We start from the raw sequence: 6,000 nt of genomic DNA, 5'->3' as shown, positions 1-6,000 counted from the left end.
GCCTTCTAGTCTCTCCCCTCTCAAATCCAACCTAAACCTAACAGCCAAAAGCACAAGTTTGACTAATATCATTCTCTTGTTTAAGATCCTTCCTTTTGCCTTTAGGAAAAAATACAAATTCTTCAACTTGGAATTTAAAGTCCATTGAAGTCCTGACTTCAGACTACTTTCTGTGGCCATTTCACATGACTTTACACATTTGACTGTCAGTCAAATTGGTCTCTGGCTGTTCCCTGAGCTCAACATTCTATCTTCCATCTCTGCGCCTTTGCAGTCTCTCCTACAGACCTCTAACATACTCCCTGCTCACATCCACCTCTTTTTAGAAAACTAAGCTTGCTTCAAGGACCAGCTCTGGTGCCTTCTCCTGCCTCAGGCTTCAGGAAGCCTTTCCTGCTTCTCCTAGTGGGCAGTGCTCTCTTTTGATCCTCAGATAAGTGTGTATGAGATATATATACATATATATACACATATATACATATATAATATATATGTATGTATATATGCATATATGCATATATATGATGTAGTTCCCTTAGAAGAATGTCAACTCTTTGAGAGCAGAGAATGGTGTTTTTTATTGTTGTTGCTGTTATTTTTGTCTCTGTAGTCCTAGTACCTAGTATAGCATCTCATACATAGTTCATGTAATAAATACTTGTTGGATTGGTTGAGTTGGGATGGGATGAGATTGGTGAGGATAGGATTTGACTGGAAAGTTCATGGTTCATAGGTAGAGAATCTGCTTCCCTGGGTCATACATAGAGAAGAATCTAAACCAGAAGATTTTTTTTTAAAAAACTGTGATCTGGAAAGATCTATGGAGATTATAAATCACGATTCTACATTTCTTTTGATTTTCTCTGATCCTAGAGAATCCCTCTCATCTTTGTATTCTTTTGAAACCTAAAAGAAGGAATTGTAGTAACTCCACTTTAGGGAAGGGACCTGGACTCCAGGCTGTTCTCCTCTGGCAGCAAGAAAATTTTGAGTGTTCACATTTTCTTCCTTCCTCCCTTCTCTCTTCCCTTTTTGTCTCTCTGTCTCTGTCTCTGTCCCTCTCTCCTATTTTGCTGTGATAATTCAGCTAGATAATTTTTTAAATTATTCATTTTTAATGTTCTTTTTAAATTTTAAATTTCTCTTTCTCTCCTTGTCCCATATCTACTAAGAACCTAAGCAAATTATATCAATCAGACATGTGAAATCATGCAACCATTTCCATATTAGTCATATTTCAAAAAAAAGGCAAGAAAAATAAAGTGAGAAATTCTACTTCAATTTGCACTCAGAGTTCATCAGTTTTCTCTCTGGAGATGGACAAGCATGTTTTCATCATGAGTCCTTTGAAATTGTCTTGGATCATTGTATTGATCAGAATAGCCAAGTCTTTCACGGTTGGTCATCATATCAACGCTGCTGTTACTGTGAACAGTAATCTACCAGTTCTTTTTGTTTCACTTTGCATCAGTTCATATAGGTCTTGCCATACTTTTCTGAAATCACCGCCTTGTCATTTTCCATAGCACATCAGTTCTACATCACAATTATACAATATAACCTGCTTAGCTATCCTCCAAATGATGAGGCTAAATTACTTGTAGAAATTTTCATTTCCGAGGTGTTTGGAATGTTTGATATTTAAAGTGGTGAAAGAAAGCTTTCCACCCATATTTCTAGAACTGGAGAAAAAAAAGACTCAAGATACACTGGGCAGTCAAGATCCAAAGCTGTGGACAGCAATAGCACATGCAAAGTACACAGCCGAGAAGGAATGGTTCAGTCCACTCTACGCAACAATGTTTTGTAAAATGGATTCCTAGCTGGTCTTTTCTGGATTCCTAATAAGAAAGACTTTGAGAAATGATCATCTTTCTTCCCCTCTTCTTCCCACAAATCCCTCTCATCTGTCAAATTGGGGAATTAGACTAATGATCCTTAAGTGCACTCTCTCGGTCTCTCTCTCTCTCTCTCTCTCTCTCTCTCTCTCTCTCTCTCTCTCTCTCTCTCTCTCTCTCTCTCTCCCCCATCAGGACTACAGGGGATGTCCCTTAGAGAAAAACGAGTATAAAACTCAAACTCATCTCTTAAAAACTCAAAACTAACTCCTAATACAGATCTTAGGAATATCCATAGGCACAAAAATGAGTCAGATTCCTCAGTCTTATATTTATTTTGGTAAATCTGCACAGGGACATGTTGCTGCCCCCACTGGAAAATGAAGATTCATTTTTGCAATTGAATCACCAGCATTTCACTCAGAGTCTTATCCATGGCATGTAATAAATAAATACTTTCTGACTGACTTGTTAGCTGATTGTTCACTTTATTAGCTACTGCTGCCAGACCAATGGCAGAGAGAACTGTTCACAAAAGGAATGAATCTCTGCTGGCAGGGAGAAAGATCCTCAGAGATCATTGAGTTCAACCTTGTCACTATATGGATGAGGAAATCAAAGTAAAAGTACTTGGGAAAGTAAATGGCCTGCCTCTGCTCACACAGGGAGCAAGGAACAGAGGGCAGATGTGAACATTGGGAATCTGACTCAAAATCCCATGGCCTTTCCTGAGTCCCATGTTGCTTTGCATTCCTGCAGCACAAACAAAAATCTAAATATAATCGGTCTTCTTATTGTAAATTCATAAAATTTCAGAACTGGATAAGACCTTGGAGATTGTCCAGGTCACATTCTTCATTTTTTTTTAAGTTTTTGCTAGGCACTGGGGTCCAGTGGCTTGCCCAAGGCCACAGAGCTAGGTAATTATTTAGTGTTTGAGGCCGGATTTGAACTCAGGTCCTCCTGACTCCAGGGCTGGTGCTCTATCCATTCTACCACCTAGCCACCCCCACACTCCTTATTTGAGAGATAAGGGAAATATAAGATGATGATGATGATGATGATGATGATAAAGATGATGAAGATGATGGTGATGATGGTGATGATGATGATGAAAAAGACTTGTAATGATATAAAGTTTATAATATATTTTCTTTACAACAATCCTAAGAACAAAAATATTGGACTTTTTTGTTAGAGCAAGAGGCCCTGTGATTTAATCACTGTGGGGAAAGCCTAGGTATAAGAACTCCTGTGATTAATAATTATAAATAGTTGCTTGAGAAGTTAAGTCTTTTAGATCATTCAGACAATATGTGTCAGAGGGCAGGACTTGAACCCAAGTTTTCCTAACTCCAAAGTAAGCCTTCTGTTCACCATGTTATGCTGTCTCTTGAGAGGCAGATTTAACATTATTTTTCTTCTGGCCACTGCAGTATTATTCTACCAGCTACAGTTAATTTTGTGACTGAAAGCTGACTGCTTAGCATTCAAGTTGGTAAAAGCAGAGATTAAAAATAAGATTGTGGAAACGTATTTGGCCACAGAAGAAAATGTCTGTAAAAGGCTAAGCAAGTATTATAAAAATGTTACTCCACTTCTTCCTCTAATATTAAAGTTGTGATTGGGAAATATGTAAAAAATATGTAAAATACAATAGGACAAAGATAATGTTAGCACGTGGTTTTCTAAATTAATGTGTGGCCTGCAGGGTTCCACAGTTTCCATAGATTTAATGTTTTGGTTTGAGTTTGACACCCCTGCTCTTGCAACTCTGAGATTATATGTGGCAAAGTGCCAGTTTACATTGGTAGAAAGAGTCTTATCACTTAAAAGCTCTCTTTACCAGTGAAATAATAAGACCAACCCTTATCCTTTTACCCCTGGGAGAACACTTTGCCAACTACAAGAAAGAGGGGAGGAGATTCTGCTGCATCTACAAGAAGAAATTTAACAAAATACTAAAAGTAATTATTAAAATGCTATTTAAATGTATGTTTCAAAACAACTTTAGAGTTTGAGGAATTGTGTTCTCCACAGTTTATTTTGCTTTCCTCCTTTCTCTTTCCCTCCCCTTTCTTCACCTCCCCTCCAAAGCCCCTACCAAAATAGGAGAGAGAAGAGACAAGGGAAAGGTCAGGGAACATGCTGTGGTGCTCTGCAGAGGGTCCAACCTAGATTTCTAAAAGACAAGCATAGGTAACAAATACAATGTTGTGACATATTCCTTTGAGAAAAGTTCCTCAGAGTCCAGAATGAGCTGAAATTGCCAATAAATATTAAAAAGATAATTTAAAAAAGCAACACTAAGGAAAAGAAGAGACTGAAAGGAACTAAGATGGCTGCTTGAGGTGGACCCGACAATGCAAAGGAAGAGAGTTGAAGGGCAAAATCACTTTGGTTTTAACTTTATCCTCTCTTTTCCTGGGATTAATCTCTATATTTTGGTGAAAATGACAAAAATGACTATTAGGAAGTTGACAGCTAGGAAAAGTAGAGAGCTAAGAGGACAAAACTCTTAATGAGTCTGGGCCACGAAGTCCAGATGAACTATATCTCAGGGTAGTTACAGAATTGTTTGATGGGATTGCTGAACCCATAGTGATTCTGAAAAATGATGATAGACATCCAGAGAAGGGTGTCCAGGGTGGTGAAGTCAACAAGTATTTATGAATCACCTCCTATGTCCCAGACATTGTGTTAAGGCTTGGGAAACAAAGAAAGACAAAAGAAAAAGTAAAAAACACCCTGTTCTCAAGGAGATCACATTCATATAAGGATCAGTTGAAAAACTGAGGATGTTTCACCTGCAATAAAGCATGACACTGGGGAAGAAAGTAGTGGTCCTGAAAAATTCAATCGACAGCTAGGTGGTGTAGTGGTTTGAATGCTGAATGGAGTCAGGAAGACCTGAGTTCAAATCCTATCTCTAACATTTAACTAATTTTGGGATCGCCATATCATCTCCATCAGCCTCTATTTCCTCACTAAAATAGGCATGATAATTATACCTATTTCACAAGGTTGTTTTGAGAACCAAGTAAGATAACTTGCAAAATTCATTAAAGTACTATGTAAAGGCTAACAGGAAGCTGGGTTAGATCACCAGGGCTAGAGTTGGGAAGACTCATCTTCCTGAATTCAAATCTGGCCTCACACATTTAGCTGAGTGACCCTGGGCAAGTCACCTAATCCTGTTTGCCTCCCACATTCTCATTTTCCTTTTCTCTCCAATTAGTTGATCTAATAGATATGAGGAAATACAATAGAATTGCTTTAATTTGCATTTCTCCAATCAATATAGTAAGAACATTTTTCATATAGTTATAGATAGCTTTGGTTACTTCATCTGAAAACTGTTCACATATTTGCTCATTTGTCAATTGGAAAATTGCTCTTATTGTTATAAATTTGACTCAGTTCTGGATATGTTTGAAAAATCAGGCACTTTAATTTAGAAAAAAAGAGATATCTTATTGTCTGATCTTGTCATCTCTTAGACTTCTCTTCTTTAAGGATATGATTTCTCTCTCAACACACCCAATTTGGATCAAGGTACAACATGGAAACAAAATAAAGACTGACAGAGTGCTTTCCATGGGGGTGGGGGGAGGGAAGCAAGATTGGGGGGGGAATTGTAAAACTCAAATAATATCTTTAATAAAAATAAATTTAAAAAAAAGAAAAATTAGGCCTTTTTCAGAGAAACCTATTTCAATCTTTTTTTCCAGAGTTACTATTGTAACTGTACTATTGTACCCTTCTATTACTTCTCCTCCTACTTTCCTGGAGGGGAAGTTAGATTTTTATAACTAATTGAGTACGTATGTTATTCCCTCTCTGAGTCAATTTTAATGAAAGTAAGGCTCACTTATCCCCCCATCTCTCCCATCTTCCCCTCCTTTATAAAAACTTTTTATTGTCTCCTTTATGTGAATTAATTTACCCCATTCTATTCCTTCCTTTCTCTTTTTTCCAGTGTATTCCTCTTTCTCACTCTTTAATTTTTTTAGATATTACCCCTTTATATTCAACTCGTGCCTGTGCCCTCTGTTTGTGTCCTGTGTCCTAATTACCGTAATGAAATAGTTCTTATAGTTACAAGTATCATTTTCCAATGTAGCATTGTAAACTGTTTAACCTTATTAAGTCCCTTATGTTT

This window comes from Macrotis lagotis, chromosome 7 (assembly GCF_037893015.1).
Source record: "Macrotis lagotis isolate mMagLag1 chromosome 7, bilby.v1.9.chrom.fasta, whole genome shotgun sequence".
NCBI classification, from domain to species: domain Eukaryota; kingdom Metazoa; phylum Chordata; class Mammalia; order Peramelemorphia; family Peramelidae; genus Macrotis; species Macrotis lagotis.
Note: the sequence above shows the minus strand (reverse complement) of the source record.